The 17,056-nt window shown below is 34.1% G+C and overlaps 1 protein-coding gene across 1 annotated transcript in view; it reads left to right on the top strand.

Annotated features, from left to right (window-relative positions):
- The first annotated feature begins 306 nt into the window (after positions 1 to 306).
- The window catches only part of LOC149960424 (uncharacterized), a 38,589-nt gene continuing 21,839 nt past the window's right edge, over positions 307 to 17,056 (top strand). Inside the window, exon 1 of the mRNA XM_090175891.1 lies at positions 307 to 423. The gene's annotated coding sequence lies outside the window, so the exon portion shown is untranslated. The remainder of the gene's footprint in view (positions 424 to 17,056) is intronic.

Here is a 17,056-nt window from a genome sequence, read left to right as displayed (position 1 = left end):
CCCTCCCCTTCCCCCAAATAACGAAGGGAACAAAACCACTTTATGACGCCAGATGTAGCCGTCAAAAAGCGTACCTTACAAAACCCCTCCACCCTGGGTCACTTTCTTAGACTCCGGCCCATGGAGAATCCTCGCCTCACAGATCCTCCAGATCTCTCTCTCTCAATATTTCATCCCCCCCTGCCTCAGCTAGGGAGGGGCTAAGGGGGCAAGAAACCAAAACAATTTTCTGTCGTTCTCTCTCGGAAAAGGGATTTCATTGCAGTGACCAGCCCGGGCTGTTGCTTACTAGTTTCATTGCGAAGGTTCCCATTTTGACGACGCTTCTTCCAAACTAAGCTAAAGAGTTGTGCTGATTTCAATTGTCTCCGACTGCTGTTATCTTAACCAAGATTTAGTGTTAACGAGTCTCCTATTTGTTTCGTGAGTATTTTCTGCTTTTTATTTAACGGCTTTCTAAGGGGGGTTATAGTTTTATTCTTGGTAAAATAAAGCTGGCGGAGTTAGTCTTGTCGTGTTCGTTGTAGTTCGACATTTGAGATTAGGCGCTTAACTGCGGCGTGGTTTTTGAATTACATCCTGACAATTTAGATCGCTTGGCAAATTCAATTTTTATTTATTCCGAGATTTCGCGGCTGGAATATTTAATTTCTACGTACCCACCACCAATTTCGCTAAAACTTAACAAAATTTTTATTTTCGTTACTAATTAAATGAATTATTATTAAAAAAATCATATCAACTCTGTGAAAGTATTGTTAATGCTTAGATATTTACTAGATAGTATTTTATGATAAACAACAATCTTTATCTGATACACTACGGTGATTTCCAATGAAATGTTCAGCCTTAGTTCACGAGGCTAAAAACTGTTATATGTAGAAAGTACTTTCTACCTGCATGCCCAGACTAAAACACGTTTTTAACCAAGGCTTAGTCGTGGTCCACTGGCCGCGCTCACTTCGCTAGCACCAGGCGGCCTGCCCAAATAATTTCAAATCCATGTTTTGGCGCGAATCGAAAGTGTGTTTTTTATTGTCTTCGTCGGCCGACGGGGAGCGCCACCTCCGGACCTTAAAGTCGGCTACTTTTACGATATATAAAACATGGTTTTCTATGGCGCGAAACTTGACCATAATGAGTTCAATTTACTGAAAGTTATTTAAATATTAATTTATGCTTATACCTGTTACTTGATCACCCACAAGCAACATTGCTTATGTGGTCGAAGGTGGTGCCTTGGGTATAAGCTCTATTTAAAAAAAAAATTATAAAATAGTTTATGTGAATAGACAATAGTTAAGGCTTGTCGGATTTAAGATTGGTTGTCTTTCAAAAGTGCCTTCGTGTTGTGCAAAGACTATATAACGCTTCGCTTACTAGACAGGTGTGTTCTATGACTCAATTTGCATACCGATTGTGGCTCCATCTCGAAGATGGCCCAAAATTTCCATTAGCTTGAGCTGTGCCACTAGTGGCGCCTTTAACCGCGCGTCCAAATATTAACCCAGCTTTTACAGTGCTACTGAGGTGTTAACAGGTTTTTCCTAGGAACGCGCCTGTCTAGTAAGCGAAGCGTTATATAGTCTTTGGTGTTGCGTTCCCTATCGCCCTTCTGTAAAGGCAAACAGCTGGAGTTTCTTTCCAGGGCCGGCCCTGCCATAGGGCAAACAGATCGGCCGCCATAATCGGATCTCGCTCCATCCTAAAACTTGCATCGGTCCGGCACTGTTTCTGTCCACGAGTTTCCTTCTGATGAGGCGTTGAGAACCATCTCACGGGAAAATATCGCTTGGGAAAATTTTCAAGTAAATGACAGATCAGAATCGAGCGCTGTAGGCAGTTTACACTTTTGTGAAATGGATAACCGTAGAGGTCAGCTAGTTAAGGCTAATACCCAAGGCATCAAGCGACTTTTAGAGCCATTAATTCACTTGGCCGGGTCACGAAGCGTAGGGGAAGTGGCAAGCCCTTTCTGCCACGCGAGCCAACAGCTCCGTTCACTTACTATTACCATTAACCTCGAAGGAGAAACCGAAGAGCTCCAGGAAAACCCCTTAAACCAGTGTGCAGAGAGCTTGCCAACTTAACGCGGATGTAGTTGCTCCAAGTTTTACCCAGTACCACAAGCTGGGATCGAACCCGGGTCCTCTTGCGGCGAGGCGAAAGTGCTTACCACTCCGACACCCCAAGGTGAACTTTGAGGCATGTGCCTCGAGTGCATTTCCGGATCCTACTCAAATTCACCACTTTTATAGTACATATTTTATTAATTTTAATAATTTCATAGTATATTTGTTTTATAGTATTTGTTTAATAGTTATTGACGTTACGGTTTTTGATTTTATAGTTATTTATTTTAATAAAAAAATTGTATTGGCACACCTCTAGTTATTTTAAGTAATTTAATAGAGGTGTAAAAATACCATTTTTTGGGGACCGAATCATGTATAAATTTTTCTAGCCATATTAAAAATCAAATCGAATACGTAAAACGTCGAAACATCGATTATTTCAGGTGACAAAATAGTTACATTTGACCGATCGAATACCAAATAGTATTGTATTTCGAATAAGGAATATTATTTTGAATAGCGAATGGTATTTCGAATAGCGAAAAGTATTTCGAATAGCGAATAGTATTTCGAATAGCGAATAGTATTTCGTATAGCGAATAGTATTTCGAATAGCGAAAAATATTTCGAATAGCGAATAGTATTTCGAATAGCGAATAGTATTTCTAATAGCGGAAAGTATTTCGAACAGTGAATAGTATTTCGAAAATTCGAATAGCGAATAGTAATTCGAAAATTTGAATAACGAATAGTATTTCGAATAGCGAATAGTATATCGAATGGCGAATAGTATATCGAATGGCGAATAGTATTTCGAATAGCGAATAGTATATCGAATGGCGAATAGTATTTCGAATAGCGAATAGTATATCGAATGGCGAATAGTATTTCGAATAGCGAATAGTATATCGAATGGCGAATAGTATATCGAATACCAAATAGTATTTCGAATAGCGAATAGTATTTCGAATAGCAAATAGTATTTAATAGCGGAAAGTATTTCGAACAGTGAATAGTATTTCGAAAATTCGAATAGCGAATAGTAATTCGAAAATTTGAATAACGAATAGTATTTCGAATAGCGAATAGTATATCGAATGGCGAATAGTATATCGAATGGCGAATAGTATATCGAATGGCGAATAGTATATCGAATGGCGAATAGTATTTCGAATAGCGAATAGTATATCGAATGGCGAATAGTATATCGAATACCAAATAGTATTTCGAATAGCGAATAGTATTTCGAATAGCAAATAGTATTTAATAGCGGAAAGTATTTCGAACAGTGAATAGTATTTCGAAAATTCGAATAGCGAATAGTAATTCGAAAATTTGAATAACGAATAGTATTTCGAATAGCGAATAGTATATCGAATGGCGAATAGTATATCGAATGGCGAATAGTATATCGAATGGCGAATAGTATATCGAATGGCGAATAGTATTTCGAATAGCGAATAGTATATCGAATGGCGAATAGTATCTCGAATAGCGAATAGTATATCGAATGGCGAATAGTATTTCGAATAGCGAATAGTATATCGAATTGCGAATAGTAATTTGAATACGTAAAACGTCGACACATCGATTATTTCAGGGTCCAAAATAGTTACATTTGACCGATCGAATACCTAATAGTATTTCGATTAGCGAATAGTATTTCGAAAAAGGAACATTATTTTGAACAACGAATAGCATTTCGAATAAGGAATAGTATTTCGAATAGCGAATAGTATTTTGTAAATCGAATATTATTTAGAGTAGCGAATAGTATTTAGAATAGCGAATAATATTTCGAATAGCGAATATTGTTTCGAATAGCAAATAATATTTCGAATAGTGAATTATTTTACAGTATATTTATTTTTAATATTTCACAGTATATTTATTTTTAATATCTCACAGTATATTTATTTTTAATATTTCACAGTATATTTATTTTTAATATCTCACAGTATATTTATTTTTAATATTTCACAGTATATTTATTTTTAATATCTCACAGTATATTTATTTTTAATATTTCACAGTATATTTATTTTTAATATTTCATATTATATGTATTTTTAATATTTTATAGTATTTTTATGTTTAATATTTTATAGTACATTTATGTTTAATATTTTATGGTACATTTATTTTTAATATTTTATAGTACTTTTATTTTAAATATTTTGTAGTATAATTATTTTAATTATTTAATAGTACATTCTAATTATGTTTATTATTTAATAGTACATTCTAATTATTTTAATTATTTAAAAGTATATTCTAATTATTTTAATTATTAAATAGTACATTTTAATTATTAAATAGTACATTTTAATTATTTTATAGTATATTTAGTTAATTATTTTATAGTATATTTAGTTAATTATTTTAAAGTATATTTATTTTAAATGTTTTGAAGTATTTTTTTAATATTTTATAGTATATTTAGTTAATTATTTTAAAGTATATTTATTTTAAATGTTTTGAAGTATTTTTTTAATATTTTATAGTATAATGGTTTAATAGCTATTTATAGTTTATAATATCGAATATTATTTAGAAAAGCGCATAGTATTTAGAAAATCGAATAGTATTTAGAAAAGCGAATAGTATTTCGAATAGCGAATTATTTCACAGTATATTTATTTTTAATATTTCACAGTATATTTATTTTTAATAATTGAAATATATTTATTTTTAATAATTGAAATATATTTATTTTTAATAATTGAAATATATTTATTTTTAATAATTGAAATATATTTATTTTTAATAATTTAAATATATTTATTTTTAATATCTTATATTATATTTATTTTTAATATCTTATATTATATTTATTTTTAATATCTTATATTATATTTATTTTTAATATCTTATATTATATTTATTTTTAATATCTTATATTATATTTATTTTTAATATCTTATATTATATTTATTTTTAATATCTTATATTATATTTATTTTTAATATCTTATATTATATTTATTTTTAATATCTTATATTATATTTATTTTTAATATCTTATATTATATTTATTTTTAATATCTTATATTATATTTATTTTTAATATCTTATATTATATTTATTTTTAATATCTTATATTATATTTATTTTTAATATCTTATATTATATTTATTTTTAATATCTTATATTATATTTATTTTTAATATCTTATATTATATTTATTTTTAATATCTTATATTATATTTATTTTTAATATCTTATATTATATTTATTTTTAATATCTTATATTATATTTATTTTTAATATCTTATATTATATTTATTTTTAATATCTTATATTATATTTATTTTTAATATCTTATATTATATTTATTTTTAATATCTTATATTATATTTATTTTTAATATCTTATATTATATTTATTTTTAATATCTTATATTATATTTATTTTTAATATCTTATATTATATTTATTTTTAATATCTTATATTATATTTATTTTTAATATCTTATATTATATTTATTTTTAATATCTTATATTATATTTATTTTTAATATCTTATATTATATTTATTTTTAATATCTTATATTATATTTATTTTTAATATCTTATATTATATTTATTTTTATTATCTTATATTATATTTATTTTTAATATCTTATATTATATTTATTTTTAATATCTTATATTATATTTATTTTTAATATCTTATATTATATTTATTTTTAATATCTTATATTATATTTATTTTTAATATCTTATATTATATTTATTTAATATAATCAACATTAAGGGCCTATACAAATATCACACTGCCCCCAGGTGATAGATATTGACGATTTATTACAATTACAACTATGATATGAAAAAGTCTAATATATCAAATGACACCTTAAAAGTATTATTCGAACAAGGCGTTCTGGAGATACGCCCCGTTTAGTGTTGTGTTACCGGCGGCCATCTTGATGACGTCGTAACTTAAAATGCCCAACTTTCTCGCTCGGGCACCCGGCAGATTCGTAATCAGCGCCCTCGGAAATACCAGAATCATTCAGAAAAACCTTTGCCGGACCGAATTCGACGGTTACCTCAAAAAAGGCTGTTTCCTGATTTCGGAAATAAGGAAATAATTTTGAGATTTCAGAGCGCGATTTTCGTGTTGATTTACTTTTTCTTAGGCTGATTTTAAGATTTCAAAAAATCCTTTTCTCTAGAATGTACGGGATTTGCATGAATGTCGGACCCCTAGAATTTGTCCTGTCAAAGGCGGGTTGAAGGGTAACATGTTATGGCTAAACCTAAATTAACCAACCCAGAAAAGAAAACGCTTAGCAAACAATATTTCTCCATACTGTTCCCCCGGTTTTATTTGGGCTCGGAAAACATTTTCCCAAAAGCAATTTTAATGTTAATGCCTAAAATATATTTAAAGCTAAAAATTATGTCGCCAACCTTCAAGCGGCTAAATTACATAAATACTGGCGAACAAAAATGAGTCGCAACGTTTTACTGAGGCCACGGTGCCGAGAAAAGAAAACTATTAGACAAGGAAGGCGTTAAGTGATTGTCCGAGTTAATCCTCAGTGCTTCTTTAAAGAAGACGGGTTATGATAACCGCTTTCGCCACGTGCCCGCTGTTCTGGCTCCTCTGTGAGATATTGCCTAAAGCCGCGTTTTATATATCTTGGGTAATTTGCTTTACATGTTTCCTAGTCCAAAGTACATGATGTATGTAACAAATGTTTACATCCAAACTAAATTTTATTAATAAATATTAAATTTAAAAATTTAGCAGTTAAAGAAAGTGAAAAAGTTTTTTTTAATTTAACAGTAACAGCATGATTTCAGAAATAGATCAATTCATAAATTATAATTTTATTATTTCTTATAGCCCCCTAGCGGCTTAATTTCGATTCTTAATCCAATTCTGTATCATATTTAAAGTAACAACGAAATATATAAATTTAATGACGAAGATTTGGACTCCGAATATTAATTAAAATGGCCTTGGTGACATAAAACAATAATTGAAATGATATCCATAACAGTCGTGTCTATTATGGCATCACCATCGCGAAACGTATTTGGCACTTTGAAAATCGCTTTTCTTAGCTCTTAATCCATTTTCGAACTTTAAATCTTAAACTGGTTATTGAAAAAAAAATGAATTTCCACTTGACATGACGATTTGTAGCCCCATTTAAAGCACGGTTTGGTTACTTTTATTTACCAATTTCAAACTGAGATATGTTATAAAACCCGAAAGGAAACGGTGACTGACTTAACTAATTTCAGATAATAACGCGGCATTAATCAATTTTTCTATTTGTTTTCTCTAGGAATCAACTTGTGATGAGCTTGACAGAGGCCACTAGGAAAGATAAAGAAGAACTGGATGAGGTGCTGCAGTTCATTCGAAATGGAGCCGACGTCAATATGAAAGATGGATATGGAATGAGTCCCTTGCTTTGGGTGGCTCAAAAAGGTCATTACGACGTTTGCAAGGCCCTCCTGCAAAACGGAGCCAAAGTAAATACGCCGGACAACCAAGGTTGGTCTCCTTTAATGCGAGCGATCTGTTATAAACACATAAATGTGATCCGTCTACTTCTTCACAACGGAGCTAGTCTCGAAGTTAAGGACAACCAAAATAAAAGACCTGGGGACCTGGCTAAGGAATTGGATTGCCCTGAAATACTGGACGTGATCGAAAAGGAATTCCCGCTTTGGCTTCGACTCTACCACGCAGCGCTTCAAGGGAACTACGACGAATGCGTGGCGCTTTTGGAGCAAAAGGCGCTTCACGAAACAAGTCGGGATGGTTTCTACTGTCCGATGACCGCAGCTACGAAGAAAGGACATACGCAAATTGTAAAGCTATTACTGGAGAAAGGCGCGAAGGTCCACTATGAAGACAATGACGAAAGGAATTCGCTGTATCTCGCTACGAAGAAAGGTCACACGGACATTGTCACACTGCTGTTGAAAAAAGGATTCAACGCAAACGTTAAGGTCAATGGTGACACCCTGCTCCACGGGGCGGCACGAAAGGACCACAAAGAGTTGGTGCTTCTTCTACTCCAAAATGGGTTGAACCCAAACTTAGTAAACAGTGAAGGGCTTACGCCTTTGCACTACGCCATCATAAATGGTAATGGAGACATAGTAAATCAGTGCATTCAACACAGCGCCAATATCAAACTGACTACAAAAAAACTAGCGACACCGTTGCATTTGGCCTGCGAAGGTGGTCAACAACAGATTGTAGAGATTCTACTAAAGAATGGAGCTAACACGGATGCGCTTAATGACGAAGGCAATAAACCGATGGACATTCTGAACAGAAAATGCTTCGATGTTCAAAAGGAAATAAAGCTCATTGATAATATAAAAGCTCTGTTGATTCCACCACAAGCAGCCAATCCAACACCAGTTGCAAAGGGTGCAACCAATGAAGGACGTTTAGAAGTAAATAAACACGACAATTCCCATGACGATTCGGACAGTGACGTAACTGTAGAGTACCCGTTGTCCACAATGGGGTCGATTAATCAGGAACTATGTTCACGAATCTTGAACACCACCGACATCGAAGAGCTGAAAACCAAACTGGCTACACTGACTGCCCTAGTTTTGGAATTCATCGACCAAGAGGTCAATTTGGAAATAATAGAGACCGATTTGGCGCTAGAAACCGACACTCTGACCTATTTGAATCGGACAATGGAGAAGACTCGATTTTTGAATCAACTGAAGTCCAAAGATTTAGAATCCAAGCTCGCTTACGAAGTTGCTCTGCAACAATTGGCGCAAACATTGGATGAAAGTAAGCGAAAACAAGCGGCAATCGCGGTTAACAGGCAGAAATTCCAAACTGAAATTCCACCTTTGAAAACTAATTTAAAATCCGTTTATCGGGAAATAACTCGAATTTTAAACAAAATCGATATCGTCTGTATCTGTTCTTAGCGGCTTGAATTTCCTGAAGATACTTGATAGAGTATCAGTGAAATCTTCAACATGTTTTAAAAGTGACTCACTATTTGATTTCTAATCCTTGCATTTTTGTACACTTTTTTACTCTGTCCATTTACTCTCTAATTTCCTAATTAATTTCTAGTTGGAGATAAATTATTTTTCTCAGCGATTGATGAAACGCGTTTGTTTTAATTATATTTTTCTAAATTAAAACTTCTAATGTTATTATCTTTGTTCAATACATTGAAAGTAATTTTTGGCAAAAGCCCCTAAAACTTAAGCAGGGAGATCAAGAACGGATTTATCTCTTGTAAATTTGATGTGACTTCACTTCAAATCTTTATGCGTCGCCATTAAATTCAAAAGTGTTTTCATGCTTAGCCTTATAGCTTTATACTTTATAGTTCGGTCGATGCACATTGAATTAATTTAATAATTTATGTATCATTGAGACTTCTTATAGGGGGAGCGTTTTGTATACGATTCTGTTGGTTTTTGTGCTTTTATTTTCTGCCACTAGATGGGGTAAGCAACCTCTGAGATTGGCGCTGTTTAAAATTTCATGGGATGCGAAGATTCGGGAAGTTACGAGAAAATTTAACTTAGTTCACTCACACCTGATGACGGAAAAAGTCTTTTTTGTCCCTGTGTAAAAATCAATGTTTCACAAACATGTTTAACAAGACCTATGTCGAGAAATCGAATAAAATTATTATTTTCCGGCTATACTGGAACCATTCTTCTAATCCTAATGGTTCTCGAGATTAAATTTGAATGACCTTGAAGACCTGGTTCAAGGTCATTGACATTTTCATTGACATTTGTCCCCCTGCGCAATCTATGTAACCTGCAAATTTCAAATTCTTACATAAAACACATTTTAAGTAATTGGCTCTGTATCGTTTTTTAGTTAACACCCTGTATATATAAATATATATATATATATATATACTCGGGCTCATCTCAAAATATATACCCAAAGGTTCAAGTGCTCGTCTCTGGAAAATTTTGTACAGGCTCATCTCAGACTCGTGTTAAGCTTTATTTTTCATGTGGACTCCCCTCGGTCTCATTTGTTTTTCATGTGGACTCACCTCGGTCTCATTTGTTTCTCATGTGGACTCACCTCGGTCTCATTTGTTTCTCATGTGGACTCACCTCGGTCTCATTTATTTTTCATGTGGACTCAACTCGGTCTCATTTGTTTTTTATGTGGACTCACCTCTGTCTCATCTGTTTTTCATGTGAACTCACCTCGGTCTCATCTGTTTTTAATGTGAACTCACCTCGGTCTCATTTGTTTCTCATGTGGACTCACCTCGGTCTCATTTGTTTTTCATTATTTTGCTCGTCTCGTCTCGAGCTCAATTTTCTTAAGCTAACAAATTATTGTTCGTTTCGGGCTCTTGTTACCTAAAAAATTCGTGTAGGACTCGTGTCTGGCTAGGGCTCGGAATAAATACTAGGCGGCTCACTCGTTTTGAGTCCCCGTCTCCACTCAAATTTAATGACAAAATATAATGACTCGGTACAAAATAAATGGCTGCATATTTTTGTAGTTGTTTTATGAGTGAAGGGGATTTGATGTTGCGATACATAAGCAGTAATGCTTTTTGACACGCATCCTCCAATAAAATGGGCAGCTTACCAGAACTCTCTTCCCAATTTTTGAAGCCGCAAAATATGATATTTTATTTAAACAATGAGAATTATTTGCTAAACCCCGAATACCTCATTCAAAACTAGCAATTAAAAACGGTCTGAATGTTGTTTTTTTAAATCAGTTCACACGATTTTTAGAAAAGCCACTTTATAGGTCAATCAGTCCAACAAACGCGTTCACCTAATTGTTTTAAGTAAGGGAATGCATTTTGAACTATTAGTACCGAAAAAAATCAGCAGATGCCGCTGACCGTTGCACCTTTAACGGCTGTTCCAATCGTACTACGCCATCTACAATTTTATTTAAATTTACAAAATGTAGAAAAAACATTTACTAAATTCGTGAATTTGTATTTATAAAAATATATTAACCTAAATAATAAAATAATACTTTTATTATAACTCCACTGCGGTCAATTTTCCCCGAAAAAAGAAGGAGATAATTCTGGGAATTATTTTAGGTGGGGAGTGAGGAGGTGTTTTGCATCATACAAAATTAGGACCTGAATTAAATTGACACCGCTATAATAAACTATTTGGCCCGAAAGTTTAGGTGGTACCTGATATACAGGGTGTTACGGGAGATTTTGCCATAAATTATAGGGCGTATTCTTTGTGTCATACTGAATTGAAAATGTCTGAAGAGCGTGGGTCCCAAAGCGTTTCGTTTAAAAGTTCTTGGCCGCCGAAAATCCTGTATTCTGCCTTGATCCCAATTGTTTTTAGTTATTACCCATTGGTTTTTATGAGATTAGATAAATTAGTATCAAAAGTGCATTATTTCAATAGAAGTAGGTTACATTTGGTTAAAATAATGAAATTTTAATTTCCTTCTCATCGCGTCACTTTGTTCGATACTTACCATTTTAACTTGATTAGGTTTTATTTTATTTTATTAATTTAAATTTCCAACCATAAGTCTGTAGCCCAACAATTACGAATAAATCTCGATAAATATAAACCAACTCTGTGGTCTAAAATGCAAATCTTTGAGTAGAATTTCGCATTCTTAGATTCTCAGGTTCGGTTATTTCTCGAGCGTGGTTTTCCGTCGAAAGGAGGAGGGCGGGAGGTTTGGAAAGAGGATGGGGCGTTTAGAAGCGTAGCTCGGGACGGACGGAAGGGGACCCCTGGAGAGAAAATCTCTCTCTCTCTCTCGTCCTCGGACCTAACAAAGGGGCATTTTCCCCTTTCGTCGACATCCCACAATGCAGTTCTCGCGTCCAAGTTTCGCGGATCTCGGAATATTCAAAACTATAACATAAAATAAAAGCCATCTTTCCAATTTCGACTTCGAAGTTCAAAACGCTAAATCTTCCTTCATTTTATCAAATGGTTATTACTTATTATATTTCTTTTAAATCACTAATGCGCATATGTATACATATTATAAATAGTGTATATATATATAGGAAATAACTTATATGCATATATATATATATAATCACAATTGAATCACAATTAAATAGTGATTCGGTATAATAAAAAGTTTAAAATACAAAATTGAACAGATAAGTGATGATGTAATGAAGGACAAAGAAATGTTTGCGAACAGCAAACATTGGAACACTTTTTGGGGAATAAACGCGCAACGTTTTCGGGAAGGTGACCTTTTTCGGGATATCCAACTATTTGAAATACACCCAATGAAATTAAACAATGTCATTGATGTCAAAGACTCTGAAATTGTAATCCGGGGTCTGCTTATCGATAAAGCAGACAAATATATTTTTCAAGCTCAACCTAATTTCTAACTTTCATACGGGAAATTATTTAATAAAACGAAGAACCCAAATCGTTATCCCTCAAGTGGATAATTGTTGTACTATTGCGACCCGTAACAACTGAGTATAAAGATATTTTTGGTAAAATGGTGTCAACCACAGATATGTTAACTAATTCGGGGTCGAGGGAAACGACTCGTGAAGGGAGCACGAGTCCTTGTTCAAGGGACCTTCCTAGACGGGACCCACGCGCGTAAAATATGGAGACAGATTTAAAATAGAAAACCAGGTTTGGAGGTGGATGTCGATGGCAAACTAAACGCCCAATTACCAAGAAAATGCCCCCAAAAGGCCAAGTGAGATCACATTACAATTGGGCTTCAACCGGAATCTAAAACACTCTTTAACCTGAAAGTAATCGAGCGAATGTTCAAATTTAGGAATTACTTTTCTATTTGTGCCAAGTTTGATTTCCGATTGGAATAGCTCAAGAACATAATAAACTTAATTTTTAGATTTAATGTTAAGCTTGTAGTTTCATTTAATTAGTAGATAAAAGTCGTTTAATTAGTAAAAAATAAGTTGCGCAGACTAAGTACAGTTTAAAACCGTAGCCTACGTTAATCAAAGCCCGTGCGCGATTATTCGGAGGGGGAGGATTTTAAGAAACGTGACGTCTTGTTTTTTCGCTTTTATGCCACGAGATGGCTCTTTCCTCTGGACCTGTGCAAGGGGTCATCCTTATATTTCAATTTCATTAGACGGGAAAATCCAATGGGGTCATGATAAAAGCGTAGCCTACCGTAAACGTCTTTGAACATTTTATGCAAATAAAAGGGAAAAGGGAAGAGCTCTCTATAAATAGATTAATACGAGTCTAAGACTTGTATTAGAAGTGCTAATTGAATAAAAAGGCAAATAATTTTATTTTCAAATGGTTTATTTTAAAGTAATGTTGGTAGTGGTTCATTTTTACACTTTCAATACTTTTCTTGACAATGGTTTTGAATTTAGTGTTTTCCTAATTTCAAGGCGGTCTGATGCATCATGAGCTTGATTATATATTACAGGCCTTAAGTACTTCTCTGATAAATATTAACCTAAATAATACGGTTTTATATACCGTAGAATATAAACAATTGAAAGATTCATATAATTAAATTACCCACGTTATTCCATTCTGCACTCGTTACTTAGGGTCGTACCCGAACACCGAAATAGCAGATGAACCAACTCAGACCTCCCTCCAAACCCCGCGGGAAAAAGTAGTTTTTCAAATATATGACGTCACACAAGTGCAAGGGGCAGCGCTCGCGGCGGAAGAATACAGCAACTTAAAAACAAATCAAAAATTCCATGGCGCACGGGCCTTGATTAACGTAGGCTACGTTATAACAAACATTGAAAATAGTCACAATTTAATATTTATGCTATATATTATTATATACTTATTATATTTTAATATCAAACTTACTTTTATATGATTATACTTTGTATTGTATTTCCGTTTTATCAGTGGTATCCAAACCGATCCAAACTACGTGAATCATGAAAAACTATTATTAAAGTTATTGGAAATCGGCGGTTCGCGGAATACTCTCAAATGGTTCTACTCATTCCTCCCCAGAAAATGCCAATCCAAATACCCACGGTAATGAAAATTGTAATTGAAAAAAACAAAAACACCTTACCGTTAACAATTCCCGGCTTATAACGCGCGCAAAAACTTAAAACACTCTGACTAATTGGTTAATTAAAAGTTTATCTTACGTTTCTCAATAGGATCAGTCCCAACTTTTTTTCGTTCTGATGTTCTGATCAGCGGGGGGAAATAAAATAAACAATATACACTAAATTCTGATAACTACAATTAAAATGAAACACTACAATTACGGCCGACTACAATTAATTTTAAACTTTACAAAAATATACTAAGGCGAGGGGAAAAACACGATTGACAGAATCTATTCTGTTATATCCTGATCGTATATTTCGACCCGTGATAGATAAAGATAGATATATATATTATTTGTTAATTTTTATTAGTATTAGTAAATTGTTATTTTTTATACCTATGTATCGCCATTCGCTTATTGTATTATTGTTTGTAGAAATCCTTTTTAGCGACGCATTGAATGATTCGTTATCGTTATTCGTTCTTTTCGAACAGCCCCACACGGAAAGGACGTTGGCAGATACCGTCCCGATCCATTAATCTTGAACATACTGGGCCAGTCCGTTAAGGGCGACCATGTGCATTGGATCCAGCTAAATCATTTGTTAAATAAATTAATTTAACACGCGTTTCGATTCGAATTATTAATCTCCGATGCCACTTTGGTTCTCAATTCCTGTTTGAATTTCATTTCTTTAATATTATTATCCGGGATCGGGTGAGTGTGGCCTTTATTGTTTGTAAGCTCTAAGCGGTCTTTTCCTACGCGTACATTGAAAATCAGTTCGAAAATAGCATCGCATATATTCGTTTCCATTCTTAGTATTATCTCTGAGATAAATATGCCCCTCATGTTGATATACCCGACTTCCATTTTTTTGGCCCGTAAATACATCCATGACTTTAAGTCGAGAGTAAAGCGCGTAAGTGACGTATGAAACAAAATTTGAAAGATCTGGGACTGTGAGCGGAAGAGAATGTTCACGGTGAAACCGAAATGTGCATCCCTTCAAGAAGAATCGTGAAACGGATTAGCCAAATGCGAAACACTCGCGGCTGTTTTTTCCCTAGATCGAATTTTCCACCCGTGTTTGCTCATTGGTTTGCTCGGGAAATCCGCATTTCAACACAATGAAAACGCTTCAACACTGATTTCGGATGAGCATGGGGGTAATTTTTCTTTTTGGTAGGTTTTTTCCGACTAACATGAGGGTCAAGAGAAGTTCTTAGTTTATTTACAAATTCAAGGTGAACTTCGCGAAGTCGAATAAAGTGTCGTTCTCAGACGAAGATACCATTAGGCTTAGAAATTTAATTGTGGAGAAAAAAGTACTAGAGGGTATAAATGGAACAAGATGTCACGGACATTTAAGTACACACAATCCCACTGATGTATTAACTTAATAAACCCAAGAGGAATGTTATCGGAAAAGAATTATTTGAGTAACCTGGTTTTGGAAATAAGGTGGCGAAACGCGAACACGTTCATTTAAATTAATTTTTATAAAAACCAAGTTTTTCGAGTTACCTGGTTTTGGAAATAAGGTGGCGAACCGCGAACGAGTGATTACACATAATCCTTAGGGATTTGTGTGTATTACGATCACCTACTGTGTAGCCGCCGCCGCCGCCGCCGCCGCTGCCGTACACACGATTGCTCGCGGTACGTTAGTGGTACAAAGGCGATTGATATCCCAATCGATAGGCACTATTATAGCCTCGACGGGATTTTCGTAATTTAGGGATCGGAGCCCGAGAAGTTGGGCAAATGCCCAATTTACTATTTTTTGTGGTTTCGCTTTGTGTGGTTGATATTTTATTTAAAATTAAGTCCGATAACGTTAAAAAAATATTTTTGGTTAGGTTAGGATTCAGCGGATATACAACTTCAGTTATATCAGTAAATATTAAATTTAAGTATAGTTTCCTGGTTAATTTACGGGACCCCAATTTTCGCGGTTTTATATTTTCGCCTAAAAGTCTACATAACGTTCTTTAATTTAAGTCCGATTTTCGTGAGAGTTATATTTTTGAATAGCTGTGGTTTCCCTTAAACCTAGATTTGCAATTACGTTGCTCAATTTTAATTCTAAGTGAGGTTTTTTGGACAGCGTATACGGACCCCCGCAACTTTCGACATGGTAAATCCGCGTGTCTATAGAGTTCTAAACGCCAGTTTCCCTCTCGCATTTTTCAAGGCCGTTCGCGCCGAGCTTTCAACGTGTTCCCAGAAGTAACAATAAGTGTGACCACCAACGTTTTACGCACGTTTAACGCCCTTTTTACGCACGTCGTACGACAGGAAGTAGGTAAGTAAGATTTGATCAAAAATCACCAGTTTTGTTACTTCTAGGCCTATTCCAGCTTAGGTTGCAGCCGCGTTGGAAAAAGTTAATTTTAAGTGAGTTAATTAGCCATTTCACGTCATACCTGAATTCTTTACGCGCTGAAGCTATATTCGCATTCCATTGAAAGCCTGCCTGCAATAAGAATAACGTATGAACAGGCGCGTAAAAAATAAGTGTGACCCTAAATATTTGTTATGCCCAGAAGTTAAGCATAAGTGTGCCACTAAATATTTTTTGACCAGCTGCCGTACACACGATTGCTCGCGGTACGTTAGTGGTACAAAGGCGATTGATATCTCAATCGGTAGGCACTATTATAGCCTCGACGGGATTTTCGTAATTTTTGGGATCGGAGCCCGAGAAGTGGGGCATTTGCCCACTGTAGTGTTTTTGGTCGATTTTCAATTAAATGTACCCCACCACCCGCGTAGGCACTATTGTCATATTTGAATTTCGTGCCAATTGATATAGGTGCCATCTAACTCGTTCGCGTTTCGCTACCTTATTTCCAAAACCAGGTAACTCGAAAAACTTGGTTTTTATAAAAATTAATTTAAATGAACGTGTTCGCGTTTCGCCACCTTATTTCCAAAACCAGGTAACTCGAAAAACTTGTTCGCTACCTTATTTCC

This window comes from Leiobunum rupestre, chromosome 1 (assembly GCF_980474605.1).
Source record: "Leiobunum rupestre chromosome 1, qqLeiRupe1.1.hap1, whole genome shotgun sequence".
In the NCBI taxonomy this organism is placed as follows: Eukaryota; Metazoa; Arthropoda; class Arachnida; order Opiliones; family Sclerosomatidae; genus Leiobunum; species Leiobunum rupestre.
Note: the sequence above shows the minus strand (reverse complement) of the source record. Positions and strands in the feature narration are given on the sequence as shown.